A 21,139-nucleotide genomic window follows, 5' to 3' on the forward strand; every position below is an offset into this window, starting at 1 on the left:
CATGGCGTTATGGGGATGGATGTTGGTAATAGTTGCACAACAGTGTGAATATATTTAATGCCATTGAACTGTACAATGGTAAATTTTATGTTTATTTTGACACAATAAAAAAGAGGAAAAAAGAATATATGGTAGACATAGCTTTTATATTTTTGTGAAGCCAATCAAGAACTAGTTGCCTAGAATATAGTCTTATACATATAATACATCCTTAAAAAATACTTAGTATAGATATTTGATAGTTACTAGCATCATGATTTAAATTAGTAGATACGGTACAGGAACAAATTTTATTCCATATGTGACTTGCTTTTCTTGTGATGGTATACTGTTTTGTTTACTGTATACAGATGTTATACTGATGTTTACCAACTGTCTTGCCCTTTGCAATTTGAAATTTTAGTTTTCAGCATTAAGATGTTTTTGGTATTCCTGTGTCAGGACAAAAAGCAAAAAAATAATAAAAATTGTTTGTTTAATACATTGCTATACTTTATAAAGAAGTTATCCATCTCTTAATGTCCCTCTGTGATCAAAATGTATATGAAATATGCTATCCTCAAATCATTAGTTATGTACCTTTTAACTTGACTTATCGGAGTCACCCCGATAAGTGGCACCCCACTCCAGTACTCTTGCCTGGAAAATCCCATGGACAGAGGAGCCTGGAAGGCTGCAGTCCATGGGGTTGCTGAGGGTCGGGCACGACTGAGCGACTTCACTTTCACTTTTCACTTTCATGCACTGGAGAAGGAAATGGCAACCCACTCCAGTGTTCTTGCCTGGAGAATCCCAGGGACGGGGGAGCCTGGTGGGCTGCTGTCTATGGGATTGCACAGAGTCGGACACTACTGAAGTGACTTAGCAGCAGCAGCAGCAGCAGCTTGACTTATAATAGTTATATAGAATTTTTTCTATTAAGATTGCTCCTATATTGTGGTATTAACAGTTAGTAGAAGCAGCTACATAGTCTCGAAATATAAGAAATCTAAACTAGATTATTACTATTGTTATTGAATCAAAATTAGTTTATGAAGTGTGAATTCCCACATAAATATTTAAAAATTATTTTAAAGAACTTTTGTTGTTTACCTTTAAGGAAGTTGTAGATCCAAAGGATTCGCCTACTGCCTGTGAGGTATGACGGAAGTAGGATTAAGAGTATAGCACCTGAGGATCGATATCACTCCAAATAATTTCCTGAATCTTTTTTTACTTATTTATTTTGTTATTTGACTGTGGTGGGTCTTCATTGCTGCATGCAGGCTTTCTTCGTTCGCAGTGAGTGGGGGCTATTCTCTAGTTGTGGCGCACAGGCTTCTCATTCCAGTGGCTTCTCTTGTTTATGGAGCACGGGCTCCAGGCATGTAAGTCAATAGTTGCAGCATGGAGGCTCAGTAGTTGTGGCTCACAGGCATAGTAGTTTTGTGGCATGTAGTCGCACAGATTCGGACACGACTGAAGTGACTTAGCAGCAGCAGCAGCAGCAGCAGCACCAGTATCCTCCCAGACCAGGGATTGAACCTTTGTCCTCTGCATTGCAGGGTGAGCTTTCAACCACTGGACCACCAGAGAAGCCCTGATTTCCTGAATCTTAAGCTAGAACAGGCATAGATATGTCCCATAATGGTTGCTTTGGTTCTGTCATCTGTTGCAGAGATTTTGAGACTGTGTCTGTTCAAGGGCTGGATGCATTTCATTTATTGAACATCTATTATGGATTATTCATTGGGAAAACAAAGATGCACAAAACACATTCTCTGCCCTCAAAGAGTGGGAAGGAATCATTAACAAATACCCACTTGAAAGACCAGGCTTCCCAGGGGGTGCTAGTTGTCCACCTGCCAGTTCGGGAAACAGAAGAAACACAGGTTTGACCCCTGGGGTAGGAAACGTCAACCTACTCTAGTACTCTTGCCTAGAGTATCCCATGGACAGAGGAGCCTGGCAGGTTAGAGTCTGTAGGGTTGCAAAGAGTCAAACAGGACTGAAGCAACTTAACTAGCACACAATTGAAAAATCAGGTGATTACTGTAAGATTAGACTCCAGAGATCATAGCAATGAGGTATATATGTTCTAGTTCTGTTAAGTGTAGGGCCTTTACAAAAAATGAATTTTTATTTTATTTTGTTCTCAATTTTTATTTTAATAAATTCTAGCTATTTTCAATAGAACCGTTATACTGTCATTTTGAAGTTTAGAATTTGGAAGACCTAAGAGGGTTTTCATAGATCTCCTTTAAATTGTCTCAGTTAGGTAATAAAATCAAAGCATTTATCATTCAAATATTGGTATTCAGAATCCGTATCACTTTCATTACTATATCCTTGAAAGAGGTACGTTTTCTAGAATAGAAGTAACTTAAAAGTTGCTAATAGAAGCAAAATGTATCTGTATAAATTTAAACTGCGGTTTCAGAGATTTGTTTTCTATTACTATATAATATGATTGTCTGTTTTCCAGGGTAGAGAAATTAAAGTAGAATGGTTTATAAATAGACATAATTAAATGTGTTTTTAAGAGAACATCTATCTAAAAAGACCCTGTTTTGAATCTTTCTATTTATTACTTCAGTGCTATCCAGTTACTGTATTTTCACTGGGAATTGTATTACTTATTTCTAATAATCTGAATGTGATACATTCTCCACAATCAAGATTAAATCTTTTTCACTTTTCTCAAGTTCTTAACCCCTTTATAGTTCCTTGCAATGTTTTTTAAAACTTAAATGTTTTTAAACATTGCAAACATACAGACTATAAAATGATACAATGAAAATGTATATACTGTACATACTATCTTATTTTAATAAAAGCCAGCCTTTTACCTCATATACTTCAGCTTATTATTTTAAATGAATAAAAACAGATACATTTGAAACCTTTTATAATGGGAAACCCAATTTCATTTTCTTTCTTCCCTCTCTCTGCAGAAGAGAGATTTATGTTGATCACTCCTATGAAAGTGTCTGTACATTTTTGTACCACACATGACTTCCCAGGTGGCTCAGACGGTACAGCGTCTGCCTGCAATGCGGGACCAGGGTTCAATCCCTGGGTTGGGAAGATCTCCTGGAGAAGGAAATGGCAACCCACTCCAGTATTCTTGCCTGGAGAATCCCATGGACTGATAAGCCTAGTAGGCTACAGTCCATGGGGTCACAAAGAGTTGGACACGACTGAATCACTTCACTTCACTTCACTTCTTCATGTGTATAATATGCAGTATTATTGGCATGTTTTAAAACCTCATGTAGCATTATACTGTATAGCAATTTCCAATCTGCTTTTTTCACTACTTTTAAAAAATAATTTATCCATTTTTATTCATGTATTGTAAATCATCATAATTGCTGAACAGTATTTCATTGTATGACTATAATACAATTATCTGTTCACCTAATACTGGATAGGTAGAGTGTTTATAATTTTTCACTGTAAATGTCACAAGGAACATTCTTGTACTTGTCTCCTTAAGCTTAGCTTTGTGAGTACTGATAGGTATGTATCTAGGACTGGATTTGCACCTTGAAATGATTAGCTATTGACAAATTACTCTCTCTTTGGTGGTCGTACAATTAGCCTTCCACAGACTACAGACAGGTCTATATTGTGATTTGGGACATTTATGACCTCATGACTGCTAGTGGATCACACCTGCCCACCCCTCAAGTTGTCCCCTTCACTGTTCCCAAGTGACCCCAAGCTCCCAGTTCCTGCACATGGGGGACAGGGTCTGGGGCTGCTGTTCTGGCAGTAGGTGCTTGGCTTTTTAAAACATCATCATGCAGGGAAGTTGCTGTGACAAAACGCATGCAAATTTCCATTTCTTTTGGTTCTGAATGAATTTGATATGCAGACTTAATTTTTTTTTTTTGCCAATCTGACTGGTTATTAATGATGGGATTGTTATTTTAAATTCTCAGATTTTCATAGGTTTATGAGTCATCTAGTTTTTTTTGTGAATTGCTTATTCATTTTTTTCAAAATTAAATCTGTTTCTTACTGTACGTATATCCTAAATGTTTTGGAGATGTCTTCTTTCATTTGGCACCTTGTCCTTTCACTTTGATTTAAGTGTCTTTGTTGTGTAGAAGCTTAAAAATTAATTAATTTTCAAAGTTTTGTTATTTTATGATTAAAAAATTTCCCTGTTGTTTCATTGCTCAGTGAGAACCCCAAACTTAGTGCCTTTAATCAACAAGAGTTGTTTTATTATGTCTTCTGATTCCTGTGTGTTAGAAATTCAGACAGACTATACGGCAAGGTCGTTGTGTTTCTGCTGCATGTGCCTCAGATGGAGTGACTGGTAGTCTGGGATGGCTTGACTGCTGAGGGCTAGAGATAAAGTTTATTGGCGTCTTCTGGTAGTTACTAGTTGTTGACTGGGACTTCATCTTGGTTACCAGCCAGAAATCCTACACACTTAACTTATTTCATTGAGTAGGAATTACAGTATTAGGTAAAAGTGGTAACAGCAAACATTTAGCTCCACCCCCCCCATTTTCCTTTATTGGTAATGCTTCTTTATTTTACTTATCATTTGTGACTATTAATGTATTGTCATCTTAAAGAGATTGTCTGCTGTTACACTGAGTTGGATGAGAGTTTTTAATCACAGTTTACAGTTAAGTTTTATTGAATCCTTTTTTTTTTGCATTTTTGAGAAGATATTATAATTTTCTCTTTTTAATTCATTAATACTGTGCCTATAATTAATAGCTTTTGAAAAACAGATTCATCATTTTATTCTGAGTGAAATCTACTGAATCATGATTTGTTAATAGTATTTTAATATTTTGTTTGACTTGATTTACTAGTTTATTTAGAATTTTGCAACTAAAATTGGTTTGGTTTTGCTTTCAAAATTAAACTGGCTTCATAAAGTGAATCATTTCCTCATTTTCATGATAAATAATATATTTTGCAGTAGTTGTTGTTTAGTCACTAAATCATGTCTGACTCTTTTGTGACTCCACAGACCATAGGCCACCAGGCTCCTTTGTCAATAGGATTTCAAAAGTAAGAATACTGGAGTTGGTTGCCATTTCCTTCTCCAGGGGATCTTCCCAACTGAGGGACGCAGGCGAATTCTTTACCACCGAGCCACCAGAGAAGCCCCTAAATAATATACGCTTAAAACAAGGCAGGAAAAGAAGGAAAAGGAACAAAAAACATAGGACTAACAGAAAACAACTAGCAAGACGTTGGATTTAAATCCAGCCTTATCAATAATTATATTCAGTGTAAATGACCTCAATATTCTAATTTAGAGGAAGAGATTTTCAGATTGAATAAAAATGTAAGGCCCAACTCTATGCTGTTAAAGAGAAAACTTTTTGTAAATATAAATAGGTGGATTTAAAGTAAAATGGTATAAAATGTATACTCTACAAATCCTAATTAAAAGAAAACTGGATTGATCATATTAATTTCAAGAAAAGTAGATATTAAAACAAGGAATGTAAGCAAAGTTGACAAATTAATAATAAAGGGTTGCTTTCATCAAGGAGTATCAAGACATAAAAATCCTAAAAATTATGTGTGCCTAAAAAGTAACAACTAAAATGAACAACTTTATCTCAGTAAGTCTGAAATTTTATATAAAATGTATAATTTCCTGGCAAAATTGTTTCATGCATGCTTGTGTGCTAAGTCAAGTCACTTCAGTCCTGTCTGCCTGTTTGAGACCCTGTGGACTGTAGCCCTCCAGGCTCCTCTGTCCAGGGGATTCTCTAGGCAAGAGTGCTGGAGTGGGTTGCCATTTCCTACTATAGGGGATCTTTAAACCTGCTGTTCTTAGACCTCCTGCATTGTTGGCAAGCTAGTTCTTTACCACTAGCACCACCTTCACTGTGGGAGGTCTTTGTTGATTCAGCAGGTTTTCTATAGTTGAGGTGAATGGGGGCTACTCTTTGTTGCAGCGTATGGACTTCTCATTGCTGCTTCTCTTGTTGTTGAGCACAGGCTCTGTAAGTGTGGGCTTCAGTAGTTGCACCACACAGGCTCAGTAGTTGTGGCTTGTGGGCCCTAGAGCACAGGCTCAGTGGTTGTGGTGTATGGGCTCAGTAACTCTGTGGCATGGAATCTTCCCTGACCAAGGATCAAACCCATGTCTGCTGCATTGACAGGCAGATTCTTATCCACTGTACCACCAGGGCAGTCCTGTTTCAGGATTTTTAAAGACCTCAATAAATGCATAATCAAGAAAGAAACAGTATTAACAATTAAAATTACCTTCCCCTAAAATAAGAAAAAATAAATCAGTCATTAGGGAACTATACTGTATGGGCTTCCCTGGTAGCTCTGTGGTAAAGGATCTGCCTGCCAATGCAGGAAACATGGGTTCATTCCCTGGGTTGATCTTCTGAAGAAGGAAATGGCAACCCACTCCGACATTCTTGCCAGGGAAATCCTATGGATAGAGGAGCCTGGTGGGGTACAGTCCATGTCGTCACAAGAGTTGGACGCAACTTAGCAACTAAAACAACAAAACAACAACAATTGTATTTTATATAAAATTTCTCACTTTGAAGCTACTATTTTTTGTATTTGGGTTTCTGTTGTTGCTGAAGAATAGTATGTCATTATTTCTTCTGAGGTAATTTGTGTTTTTCTTCTTGACATCTTTTATGATACGCTATTTATCCTAATGCTTTGTGATTTTATCTAGATGTGGATATATTTTTATTTATCCTATTTGAAACACAAAATATATTTTCAATCTAGAAACTTATATTTCCTCAACTGTAAGAAACACTTGGTGATTAGATCTTCAAATACTGTTTTTTTAAAAAACAAGCATTTCCTTCATTTCTTTCCTATGGCTCTCTCCTATTTAGTTATATGTCTGAGCCTCTTAATATCACCTACAGGTGTCTTAACTTAATAAAAAAAAGGTTTATTTAGATGAAACTCATATACCATATAATTCACTCTTTCAAATACACATACAATTCAGTGGTTTTCCATATATTCACAGAGTTGTATACCCATCACCATTGTGTAATTTTATTATTTTATTTAATTTATTGGTTGTGCCACGTGGCATGCAAAATCTTAGTTCCCCAACCAGAGATTGAACCTGGGCCGTGGCAGTGAAAGGGCCGAATCCTAACTACTAGACAGCCAGGGAACAACTCCCTTAGAGTGTTTTCACCATGCCATGAAGAAATCTCATTTAAACCAGCAGTCACTCCCTATTCCTTCAGCCCCTGCTGCTGCTGCTGCTGCTAAGTCGCTTCAGTCGTGTCCGACTCTGTGCGACCCCATAGACGGCAGCCCACCAGGCTCCCCCGTCCCTGGGATTCTCCAGGCAAGAACAGTGGAGTGGGTTGCCATTTCCTTCTCCAGTGCATGAAAATGAAAAGTGAAAGTGAAGTCGCTCAGTCGTGTCTGACTCATAGCGACCCCATGGACTGCAGCCTTCCAAGCTCCTCCATCCATGGGATTTTCCAGGCAAGAGTACTGGAGTGGGGTGCCATTGCCGTCTCCGCCTTCAGCCCCTAGTAACCAGTAATTCACTTTTTTAAGAGAATTATTTATTTGACTGCACTAGGTCTTAGTTGCACCATGCAGGATTTTAGTTGCAACATGTGGGATCTATTTCCCTGACCAGGGATCTAACCTGGGCCTCCCATACATTGAGATTCCAGATTCTTAGCTACTGAATCACCAGGGAAGTCCCTGTAATTTACCTTTTATCTCCATTGATTTCCCTGTTTTGAACATATGAATGGAATCTTATGACACATGGTCTTTGTGACTAGTTTTCTTCATGTAATAAAGTGTTTTCTGTGTTTACCATATATCCCTACTTCCTTTCACTTTTATTGCCAAATAATCTTTCACTCTAGGGATATACCATATTTTGCTTATCCATTTATCACTGATTGACTTTTGAATAATTTTAAATACTGAAGAATTATGAATAATGCTGATATGAACATGCATGTATAAAATCTACACATGTAGATTTTTGTGTGGACATGTACTTTCAGTTTTTTTGGGTATACATCTAGGAATGGAATTGCTGGGTGACATGGTAACTTTATGGTTAATTTACAGAGGAATTGCCGAATATTTTCCAAAGTGGCTACAATATTTTGTGATCCAACTAGCAATATTTAAAGTTTTCAGCTTTTTTGTGTCTCCATCAACACTTGCTATTTTCTGTATTTTTCATTATGGCCAGTTCTGCTGCTGCTGCTGCTAAGTCGCTTCAGTCGTGTCCGACTCTGTTGGATCCCATAGACAGCAGCCCACCAGGCTCTGCCATCCCTGGGATTCTCCAGGCAAGAACACTGGAGTGGATTGCCATTTCCTTCTCCAGTGCCCTTCTAGTGGATGTGAAATAGTATCTCATTATGGTTTTGATTTGCATTTCCCTGATAGCTAATGATATTGAGCATTTTTTCTTGCTCACTGGTCATTTTTATATCTTCTTTGAATAAATGTCTATACAAATATTTTCCCCATTTTAAAATTGTATCAGTTATTTTTAATTATTGAATTTTAAGAATTTTAAAATGTATATTTTGGATACAGTTCCCTCATTAGATATATGATTTCCAAGTATTTTCTCACATTACATTAGTGCCTTTTTACTTTCTTATCCTTTGAAGCACAAAATTTTCCATTTAGTTGGAGTTCAGTTTGTCTTTCCTTTGATTGCTTGTGCTTTTGACTGATTGTTTTTGCTTTTGCTGTCATATATAAGAAACTGTTGCGTAATCCAAGGTGGAAAAAATTTACACCTATATTTTCTTCAAAGAGTTGAATAATTGTACCTCTTGTGTTTGGGTCATAGATCTATTTTGAGTTAATTTTTATGTAATTTTTATGTATGGTGTGATATCAGTTCACTTCAGTTGCTCAGTCATGTCCGACTCTTTGTGACCTCATGGACTGCAGAACGCCAGGCCTCCTTGTCCATCGCCAACTCCCAGAGTTTACTCAAACTCGTGTCCATTGAGTCGGTGATGCCATCCAACCATCTGATCCTCTGTCGTCCCCTTCTCCTCCTTCCTTCAATCTTTCCCAGCATCAGGGTCTTTCCCAATGAGTCAGTTCTTCACATCAGGTGGTCAAAGTATTGGAGTTTGAGCTTCAACATCAGTCCTTCCAGTGAATATTCAGGACTGATTTCCTTTAGGACGGACTGGTTGGCTCTCCTTGCAGTCCAAGGGGCTCTCAAGAGTCTTCTCCAACACCACAGTTCAAAAGCATCAATTCTACGCTCAGCTTTCGTTATAGTCCAACTCTCACATCCATACATGACTAATGGAAAAACCATAGCTTTGACTGGACGGACCTTTGTTGACAAAGTAATGTCTCTGCTTTTTAATATGCTGTCTAGGTTGGTCATAGCTTTTCTTCTAAGGAGCAAGCGTCTTTTAATTTCATGGCTGCAATCACCATCTGTGTGATTTTGGAGCCTCCCAAAATAAAGCCTGTCACTGTTTCCACTGTTTCCCCATCTATTTGCCATGAAGTGATTGGACCAGATGCCATGATCTTAGCCGTCTGAATGTTGAGCTTTAAGCCAACTTTTTCGGTCTCCTCTTTCACTTTCATCAAGAGGCTCTTTAGTTCTTTACTTTCTATCATAAGACTGGTGTCATCTGCATATCTGAGATTATTGATATTTCTCCTGGCAGTCTTGATTCCAGCTTGTGCTTTATCGAGTCCAATGTTTCTCATAATGTACTCTGCATATAAATAAGCAGGGTGACAATATACAGCCTTGACATACTCCCTTCCCTATTTGGAACCAGTCTGTTGTTCCATGTCTATTTCTAAGTGTTGCTTCCTGACCTGCGTACAGATTTCTCAAGAGACAGGTCAGGTGGTCTGGTATTCCTGTCTCTTTAAGAATTTTCCACAGTTTGTTGTGGTCCACACAGTCAAAGGCTTTGGTGTAGTCAATAAAGCAGAAATAGATATTTTTCTGGAAGTCTCTTGCTTTTTCAATGATCCAATGGATGTTGGCAATTTGATCTCTGGTTCCTCTGCCTTTTCTAAATCCAGCGTGAAAATCTGGAAGTTCATGGTTCACATACTGTTGAAGCCTTGCTTGGAGAGTTTTGAGCATTACTTTACTAGCATGTAAAATGAGTGCAATTGTGTGGTAGTTTGAGCATTCTTTGGTATTGCCTTTCTTTGGGATTGGAATGAAAACTGACCCCACTGCTGAGATTTCCAAATTTGCTGGCATATTGAGTGCAGCACTTTCACAGCATCATCTTTTAGGATTTGAAATAGCTCAACTGGAATTCCATCACCTCCACTAGCTTTGTTCGTAGTGATGCTTCCTAAGGCCCACTTGACTTCACATTCCAGAATGTCTGGCTCTAGTTTGGTGATCACACGATCATGATTATCTGGGTTTTGAACATCTTTTTTGTATAGTTCTTCTGTATATTCTTGCCACCTCATCTTAATATCTTCTGCTTCTGTTTTGTCCATACCATTTCTGTAGTTTATTGTGCCCATCTTTGCATGAAATGTTCCCTTGGTATCTCTAATTTTCTTGAAGAGATCTCCAGACTTTCCCATTCTATTATTTTCGTTGCATTTTCTTTGCATTGATCACTGAGGAAAGCTTTCTTATCACTCCTTGCTATTCTTTGGAACTTTGCATTCAAATGGGTATATCTTTCCTTTTCTCCTTTGCCTATAGCTCCTCTTGTTTTCTCAGCCATTTGTAAGGCCTCCTGAGACATCCATTTTGCCTTTTTGCATTTCTTTTTCTTGGTAATGGTTTTGATCCCTGCCTCCTGTGCAATGTCACGAACCTCTGTCTATAGTTCTTCAGGCACTCTATCAGATCTAATCCCTTGAATCTATTTGTCAGTTCCACTGTATAATCGTAAGGTATTTGATTTAGATCATACTTGAATATTCTAGTGGTTTTCCCTACTTTCTTCAATTTAAGTCTCTATTTTGCAGTAAGGAGTTCATGATCTGAGTCCGGTCTTGTTTTTGCTGACTGTATAGAGCTTCTCCATCTTTGGCTGCAAAGAATATAATCAGTCTGATTTCAGTGTTGACCACCTGGTAATGTGCATGTGTAGAGTCTTCTCTTGTATTGTTGGTAGCGGGTATTTGCTATGACCAGTGCGTTCTCTTGGCAAAACTCTATTATCCTTTGCCCTACTTCATTCTGTTCTCCAAGGCCAAATTTGCCTCTTACTCCAGGTATCTCTTGACTTTGTACTTTTGCATGCCAGTCCCCTGTAATGAAAAGGACATCTTTTATGGGTGTTAATTCTAGAAGGTCTCGTATGTCTTCATAGAACCGTTCAACTTCAGGCTCATCAGCATTGCTGGTCGGGGCATAGACTTGGATTACTGTGATATTGAAGGGTTGCCTTGGAAACGAACAGAGATCATTCTGTCGTTTTTGAGATTGCATCCAAGTACTGCATTTCAGACTCTCTTATTGACTATGGTGGCTACTCCATTTCTTCTAAGGGATTCCTGCCCACAGTAGTAGATATAACGGTGTGACTAGGGGATTCAACTTTAGTCTTTTGCATTGGATTATGCAGTTACTCACCAGTTTTTGTTGGAAAAAACATTCTTTCCACCATTGAATTGTTTTGGTACTGATGTCAGATATCAGTTGTCATAAAATTAAAGATTTTTTTCTTGATTCTCAATTTCATTGATCTAAATATACAGAATTATGGCAATACCACACTGCTTTGGTGTAGATCTGTAGTAAGTTTTGAAAGCAAAAAGTGTGAATCTTCTGTTTTTTTTCAAGATTGTTTTAGCAACTCTGGGTCTCTTACTATCAGATTTCTTGCATCAGATTCTCCTTTCATGTCTTACTTCTGTGCGGTCTTGTTAACCTTTCAGGTTTTTTTTGTTTGTTTGTTTTAATCTGAAATTACTTTCTTGAGATCTACTTAAAACATTCTTTAGCCAAATTCAGTCTACTCCTTATTCCTCTCTCCCATCCAGTCCTTTTTTTCCCCCCAGTTTTTTAGTAAGATCTTTCCCATAACTTTTTTCTTTTACAATATTTCTTTTTCTCTTCCAGCTAGTTGGTAAGTAACCCTCTTGTCCCAGTACTCTGTTAATCTCTGGAAAAGAAAATTCTTGGAAACACAATCCTTATTCTTAAGTTGCTTTTGATAAATAATATAAAAGGTAGGTAAGTCAGACTTAACCCATGGTAAATTCTCTTTCATAAAGTAGAATCACATTTTTGCTTTTGGTAATATGTTTTGGTATAACTTTTGGTAAATTTGAAAGTAATAATCAGTTTAAAAGAAAGTGCTTATATTAAAAGAAACATAAATGATAAAAGCAAGCAAACATTGTCTATATGGAAAAACTGGATATAAAGCAATAGCAAAAAGGAAAATTAAACTGTAAAAAGTGACAAAAAATAACTATACATGTTAACAAATGTGTTATTTACTTCCTTTTTATTTGGTTTTCACTCCTTCATTGGTCCATAATAAATGTATTGAGTATAATTGTTGATGTTTTTTGTTTTAATTTATTTATGTTTGGCCATGCTGGTTCTTCGTTTTTGCTCAGGCTTTCTCTAGTTGCAGTGAGCAGGGACTTCTCTCTGTTGTGGTGCACGGTCTTCTTATTGAGGTGGCTTCTTTCGTTGTGGCGTTCAGGCTCTAGATATCTGGGCTTCAGTAGTTGCAGCACATGGGCTCAGTAGTTGTGGCTCGTGAACTCTACTTCACAGGCTGAGAAGTTGTGGCACGCAGGCTTATTTGCTTCAAGACGTGGGATCTTCCTGGACCAGGGATTTATACTGTGTCTCTTGCATTGCCCAGTAGACTCTCTACCACTGAGCCACTAGGGAAACCCTGTTTCTCTGCCCCCCGCCCCCCAAAACAACAGCGAATTCTCCTATTTTCCAGTACCAACTGGGTCTCCAGGAATTTATTTTATACACAAACTATTCATAAGTGCAGATTCCACAGATTGAGGTCTCTATCCCATAAGACTGCCCTCACTTTCAATGCCAGCTAGAAATGACATTCTTAGAGATAGACTAAATGTTTATTTGTTATTATACCACAAACATCTATTATATTTTAGATGTTGTTTAGTTGCTAAGTCATGTCCATCTCTTTTTGAAACCCCATGGACTGTATGTAGCCCAACAGACTCCTCTGTCCATGGAATTTCCCAGGCAAGAATACTGGAGTGGGTTCCCATTTCCTTCTCCAGGGGATCTTTCATACCCAGGGATTGAACCCATGTCCCCTGCATTGGCAAGTGAGTTCTTTACCACTGACTCACCAGAGAAGACCGTATATTAGACCTAACCATTGCTTATATGGAACTTGAATTCTAGTGAAAGGATACATACTAAAAAAAAAATTCCTAACAATATGAGATAAGTTAGTCTTATCTCTTGGACTTGTATGTACCACATCTTACTGGATATTAAGATTACCCTACTCATCTAGGCTGCAAGGAGTGCTGGGAGTTGGAACTGGGGTTGAAGGTAGATGACAGAATTAGAAAAGGGTTTCTGGAAGAAGTTGCTTTTTACTTGACAAAGGGAAAGAAGACAGAGAGACAAAGAGTAAGAAATGTCCTGCTGGTATAAATGACAGAAAAGAGGTAATTTAAAGTGGTGTCACTGTCCATGGGGTCACAGAATCCCACGGGACTGAGGACACACACACAGACACACACACATAATCACCATCCCCTTAGGGTGGCATATAGGGGAGATTTTCAAATAGAGTATTATTCTACTTTGTTTTTGTTTTAAATCTCTCGTCCTTTTCTATGCAGTGAAATTTTCTTTAAAATGCTGGAATGAAATTGCCCATTTTCTAAAGTGAAGTTGACTTCTAAGTAAGCACATTTTAAGTTTTAAACCAAAGAGCCAGTACCTTTATCCTCCAAATAACTGGTTATTGCACCTCAGAGAAAGATGAGACAGATAAAATACTCAACTTAGTTTAACAGATGTGTATTGAAAACCTATATGTGTATTAGACACTATATAATGCCTATTATTTTATTATGGAACATTTTTTATATCTATATGTATTCACCTGGCTTCTTTGAAATAAGGTAGATAACCAAAAAATTATCTCCCAGAGGAATTAATTGCTTTAAATGATGACATTTTTAATTACATACGTTTTAAAAATATTATGACATTAAAGCAAATAGACACATGAAATTATGTTTAAATGTTGAATCAAAAATACATTTTTATCATGAGAATTTTAAATATTTTTATTTTTAAAACTTTTAAATAATCCAGCTGTTTAAAAGAGCAGGCATTGTATTTGCATCTTATTATACTATTTCTGCTTTATATTAGAAAACTTGCTAATGAAGTATATAATCACAGAAGTTTAGCATTGTCTGTTTTGTGTCTTTACTGAAGCTTCTTTGCCCATTTTGTTTAGGTATATTATAGGAATAGGAAGACCGCAGTCTACATATTTTGTGCATGCATATGTGTTAAATTGCTTCAGTCGTGTCCAACTCTTTGCAACCCCATGGACTTTAGCCCACCAGAATCCTCTGTCCATGGGATTCTCCAGGCAAGAATACTAGAGTGGGTTGCCATGCCCTCCTCCAGGAGATCTTCCTGACCCAGGGATTGATCCGCCTCTGTTATGTCTCCTACATTGGCATTTGGGTTGTTACCACTAGCATCACCTGGGAAGTCTGCCGATGGTTAGTCTTTGAATTGCTCTAAAAACAGTCATCATTTCGTACTGAATAGCTAACCTCATAATTGTTAGAAACTAAAGGCAGCTATATATTTGAAATATATATTACAGTTTTATGTTTGTTTAATTCACTAGCAGTTTTAAGAACAAGAATCTATTTTTCATTTAAACCATATTTTTAAATTGTTTTGAGGACAAAGCTGAATGGTATTAATATGTAATAATCATGTATCACTGATAATATTACAAATATATGTTAGAGATATACGACACCAATTACTTGTTATGAGTTATGATGATGTATATTTAATTATTACTTGATAAATGTTGCCTGGCATTCCAAATATTGTTAGGGAGTAGGTATAGAAACCCTAATGTAAGGAAAAAAGAGGAAATCACATAATAAAATTTATTTAGTATGATGGTAGTCAATTAAAGTTATATTTAATAAAACTTAGATATTGAGGGCTAAAGAGCCTTTTGATGAAGGTGAAAAGAGGAGAGTGAAAAAGCTGGCTTAAACTCAACATTTACAAAACTAAGATTATGGTATCTGGTCCCATTACTTCATGGCAAATAGATGGGGAAACAATGGAAATAGTAACAGACTTTATTTTCTTGGGCTCCAAAATCACTGCAGATGGTGACTGGAGCAATAAAAATAAAAGACACTTGCTCCTTGGAAGAAAAGCTATGACAAACCTAAACACATTAAAAAGTAGAGACATCACTTTGCCGACAAAGGTCCATAAAGTCAAAGTCATCTATGGTTTTTCCATTAGTCATGTATGGATGTGAGAGTTGGACCATAAAGAAGGCTGAGGGCCAAAGAATTGATGCTTTTGAACTGTGGTGTTGGAGAAGACTCTTGAGAGTCCCTTGACCTGCAAGGAAATCATTCCTAAAGGAAATCAGTCTTGAGTATTCATTAGAAGGACTGATGCTGCATTGAAGCTTCTATACTTTGGCCACCTGATGTGAAGAACTGACTCATTGGAAAAGACCCTAATGCTAGGAAAGATTGAAGGCAGGAGGAGAAGGGGACGACGAGGATGAGATGGTTGAATGGCATCACGACTCAATGGACATGAATTTGAACAAGCTCCAGGAGATGGTGAAGGACAAGGAAGCCTGCTGTGCTGTAGTCCATGGGATCACAAAGAGTCGGACATGATTGAGTGACTGAACAACAGCAACAAAAATATTCAAGTGATGATCTTAGCAACTTTGCATAATCTTGTCCTCTTCTTCTAGCAAATTCAGTGTTTGCTTAAAATTCCAGCTCCTAAGATTCACAATCAGGTAACTCAAAAGTGTTGTTTTCACCATCCTTTTTATTATGCATTCTAACTGGTGACTGAATCTGGTTAACTAGTTTAATGGTCAGTAAGATACTTATTCCTTCCTATTCATAATGCTGTCCTCAGTGCTCAGTCATGTCCGACTCTTTGTGACTTCACAGAGTAGCCCACCAGACTCCTCTGTCCTTGGAAGTTTCAGACAAGAATACTGGGGTGGGTTGCCATTTTCTACTCCAGAGGATCTTCCTGACCCAGGGATCAAACCTGAGTCTTCTGAATTGGCAGATGAATTATTTACTGCTATGCCACCTGGGAAGCCCTTTCTGTTCCTAGAACTTTAAAGAACAATGTTACCTACTCAGAACAGAGTTATATAGGGTTGGCATGTTCTTGAATGTTGCTGGATAAATCAAACTAACATTGCCTTTTTTTTTTTTTTTTTTAAACTTTACAAATTGTATTAGTTTTGCCAAATATCAAAATGAATCCACCACAGGTATACATGTGTTCCCCATCCTGAACCCTCCTCCCTCCTCCCTCCCCATACCATCCTTCTGGGTCGTCCCAGTGCACTAGCCCCAAGCATCCAGTATCGTGCATCGAACCTGGACTGGCAACTCGTTTCATACATGATATTATATATGTTTCAATGCCATTCTCCCAAATCTTCCCACCCTCTCCCTCTGCCACAGAGTCCATAAGACTGTTCTATACATCAGTGTCTCTTTTGCTGTCTCGTACACAGGGTTATTGTTAGCATCTTTCTAAATTCCATATATATGCGTTATTAACATTGCCTTTAAAGCTCCAGGAGAGCTTTTATTTTTTTAAGCTTTTAAGTCTGCATAAGAACTCAGTGAACATGGAAGTTTTATGTGCTTTTACTTTTCAAACTCTATTTTGTTACTTTCTTTTGAACTCTTGCAAACTGTTTTATGCTAAGTATGCTAAGTCACTTCAGTCGTGTCCGACTCTGTGCGACCCCATAGACAGCAGCCCACCAGGCTCCCCCATCCCTGGGATTCTCCAGGCAAGAACAGTGGAGTGGGTTGCCATTTCCTTCTCCAATGCATGAAAGTGAAAAGTGAAAGTGAAGTTGTTCAGTCATGTCCGACCCTCAGCGACCCCATGGACTGCAGCCTTCCAGGCTCCTCCATCTATGGGATTTTCCAGGCAAGAGTACTGGAGTGGGGTGCCATTGCCTTCTCTGTGCAAACTATTTTAATATCCACCTTATTTTCTGATTGTTTAACAGTTGCCAGGTTTTATGAATGTTAAAACAATATGCTTCCTTATGGATATCAACTGTTTATTAACTACATAGTAGTACATTTGATGTTGAGGAGGAAGAGAATTTGCAAGCAGTTAAAGGACTTAGTTTTGACATTGATGTATGTTATACAGTAGATCCTTACAATATCAAGATGTGTTTTCTGCTACCAAGTGTTAATAGTTTTAATCTGCAATCTTCATTTTCACAAATTATATTCTTTTATGTTTTGTCACTCATTTTAAAAACTGATAACAGTTCACAATCTTTAAAATTTCATTATGAACACAACAGTGTTCATAGTGTGAACTCCACAACAGAGATGATAAAGAAACCAATTAAAGACTGGGCAAAAGATTTTAACGTTTCTCTAAAGAATGTATACAATGGCAGTAGGCACTTGAAAAGGTGTACAACATCAGGAAATGCAAATCAAAACACAATGAGATAATACTTCATATCTACTAAGAGAACTATAAAAAGACTAAAACAATGAAAGATAAGTGTTGGCGAGGTTGGAGTGTATGGAAGTCTCATATACTGTTTGTGGGAATGTAAAATGGTGCAGCTACTTTGGAAAATAGTTTTTCAATTTGTAAGTTAAACAGAGAGCTACCATATGACCAACTTATATTTCTAGGTATATATCTAAGAGAACTGAAAATTTATATCCACATGAAAACTTGTACATGAATATTCATAGTGTTATTTATAATAGCCCCAAGGTGGAAACAACCAAAATGTTTATTAACTGATGAATGGATAAATAAAGTGTGCATATAATGGGATATTATTCAGCCATACAAGGTAATGAAGTACTGACATAAGTCACAATATGGATGAGCTGTGAAAACATCATGCTAAATGAAAGAAGACAGACGGGAAACGTCACACATTATATGATTCCACTTGTATGAGATGTCCAGAATGGGCAAATTCATAGAGACAGATAATAATAGATTAGTGGTTACCAGAGGCTGGGAGGGAGAGTGGAGAAGAAAATGGGTGATGACTACTTCATTGGTATGGTGTCTTTTATTCAAGAATTAAATAATGGTGATGGGTGTACAACATTGTACTAAATGTTGTACTCAGGAATATACTAAAACCTGAATTTTATAGTTTAAAATGGCAAATTTTGTTGTTACATAAATTTTATCTGTCCAAAAAATTCATTGTGGTTTCTAAAATTTTAATATTTGGGAAAAGAAAAACATGAAGAATACCACTCTGTATAGTTCATCTCTTATTAAACTTATGTGTAACATAGTTGAACCATATTGCTTTAGGTGCATAAATGCTCTTCTAGTATGATGCCAAAGGCCAGTCTCTGAGGGAAGTAAAAAGAAACTGCCCTTCAGGGACTTCTCTGGTGGTACAATAGATAGGGATCCACCTGCCTATGCAGGGGACCTGGGTTTGATTCTTGGTCTGAAATGATTCCACATGCTGCAGAGCAACTAAAATCTATGTGCCACAACAAGTGTGAGCCCACAGTCGAGTCAGCGACATGTAGCTACTAAACCCCTGTGCCACAACTATGGAAGCCCATGTACCCTGGAGTTCTCACACCACAAATTCTGAGCCCAACTGCCGAGAGCCTGTGCTCTGCAACAAGAGAAGGCACCACAATGAGAAGCCCACACACCACAGTGAAGAGTAGACCCTGCTCTTCACTGCAACTAGAGAAAGCTAGCACTCAGCAACGAAGACCCAGCACAACCAAAAGTAAATAAATGCATAAATAATTTTAAAAAAGAAATAGTCTTTGAAAACTCATTATTTTGCTTATTGCTGGAATATTTTTGACTGCTCAATAGAATGACTTTCCTCAGGTCACAGTTAAAAAAAGAGCTGTGCTTTCTTTAAGATAATTTCTTTTCACTTTATGAGTACTGTGAATAATATATACATACAAACAAAAGTTGTTTATGACAGTCATTTTATCTTTGCATTGGTTACCGGGGGAGTGAAAGACATATGTTTGGTCCTTCAGTAACAGAGAGTACAGGGCTTTATGGCTTGCAGTTTTGAAACTGACCTTTTGGCCCAGTCTTACTTTTCTCATTCTCAAGTTCTTATTTTTATTATGGATATTATGTACCTAATTAGTATATTACTTCATATTTTAGACTAGGTTACAATATGAAAATATACAGAGATAAAGGATGCTGTGATTAGAAGGAAGAAAGCCTGAAATGCAAATGTGTTTGAGCAACTTATCTACATTAATTTAGGCTAATATATAATTAGTAATTGTCTTTATAACTTTCAAATTAACTTTTTTAAGGAGGCAAGGGAAAATGGACAAACTCCAGGAGATGGTGGGGGACAGGAAGACGGGGCATGCTGCTGTCCATGGGTCGTGAAGAGTCGAACATAGCTTGGTGACTGAACAAAAACAACAATTAATAGGCAGAAAGAATGGGACTTTGGAAATGATAAACATTTGTATAATTGATTGATAATATGAGGTGCTTTCAGTTTTGAATAGAGTGATAAGTAATGAATAGAGTGGTGCTGGAAATCCAAAAATGGAGATGGGTCAATACAGAGGAGGGAAAAGGGAAAGTATAGTGGAGATATTTTTTGAAATTGCTGGCTTTACTTTTTGTTTATTATTGATCCTACTTAAGCCTCAGTGTGCATAATCAAATAGCTGTGTATGGCATTATCTCTATCCTGTGCAGCCGCACATGTTTAGTTTAGAAGGACATTGCTGTCACATCATAAAATGTGTCAACATTGCTTTCATATTTTTAACCTTACAGCCTCTATTACAAATAATATTGCTTCCAAAGAAGTTTTAATTTAATTATATGTAGTGTCTTCCCCTGTGATTTTAATATAGTTGCCATAGAATTATTAAATTAGTTCATATGTCTTTGCATTTCCAGCAGCATGGTCAGATTTATACATTTACTAGGTGCTTAGTAATCATTGATTTTGCTTTTGTAATTTTCCCTATCAGCATTTTATACTTCCCTAAATCCTTCTCATCAGCATATCGACTTACTGTAGTATTCCTCTATTTTAATACAAAACCTTTCAAGATCCCACATCCCCCTCAAGCGACAGTGCTGTTTCTCTACAATTTTTAGTAGCAAAACTCCTTCAAAGTGTTGTTCATACATGCTGCATCCTCATATATCATATGCAATACATCCTCATTGCACTTTCTATCACTACCACCATCACCAAACTTTTTCCTACCCTAGTGTTCTCCATCTCATCCATGTTGTTACTATTAAATGCTTTTAAGTGGCTTTTTTCCCCCATCAAGTACATAGCAATAATTGCATCTGAGCCTTATACCTCTCTTTCATCTGTGTACCTCAAAAAATTTTATAAGCACAATTAAGTAAAAGTTACAACATCCCTATGAAGTTGATAATTATGGTATGGCAAACTGAAGTACTAAGAGATTGCCTAAATTATCTTATGTATGTATGCCAAAATCCTAAAAGTAGACCAGGGTAATGTAACATTTTGTTGACACCATTAAACCATATTTCTTTTTAATGATGAAATCATTTTAAGAGTTCTCAGAAAAAATGAAATAGTAGTAATGGTTACTTAATATCCCTAAGTATTCATAGCGACGTTCTTTTAATAGAGAAGAGTAAAATGTATGTTATCTGAAATTTATTTATTTATTAGTGATGGCAACTTTGGTGGTTTGTATCTAATATTTTTTTTGATTGTTGTTAAATTGCTTAATTGGTGCACTATAGCCTTAATTGGAATTGGATATTTAAAGGTTTGGAATGGAATAATTCATTTAAGTCTTTTAGCTATAGTACATGAAACCTTTATAGAGCTATGTTTGTGTTTTTCTTGCCTGCTGGCTTGCTCAAGTGAGGTGGTTTTTTCCAAGGCAATTT

General features: G+C 37.0%; 1 protein-coding gene across 22 annotated transcripts in view; it reads left to right on the forward strand.

The window, feature by feature from the left end:
* The window catches only part of BAZ2B (bromodomain adjacent to zinc finger domain 2B), a 331,716-nt gene that overhangs the window by 48,463 nt on the left and 262,114 nt on the right, over positions 1–21,139 (forward strand). The window lies entirely within an intron of this gene.

This window comes from Bos taurus, chromosome 2, assembly GCF_002263795.3.
Source record: "Bos taurus isolate L1 Dominette 01449 registration number 42190680 breed Hereford chromosome 2, ARS-UCD2.0, whole genome shotgun sequence".
Taxonomy (NCBI): Eukaryota; Metazoa; Chordata; class Mammalia; order Artiodactyla; family Bovidae; genus Bos; species Bos taurus.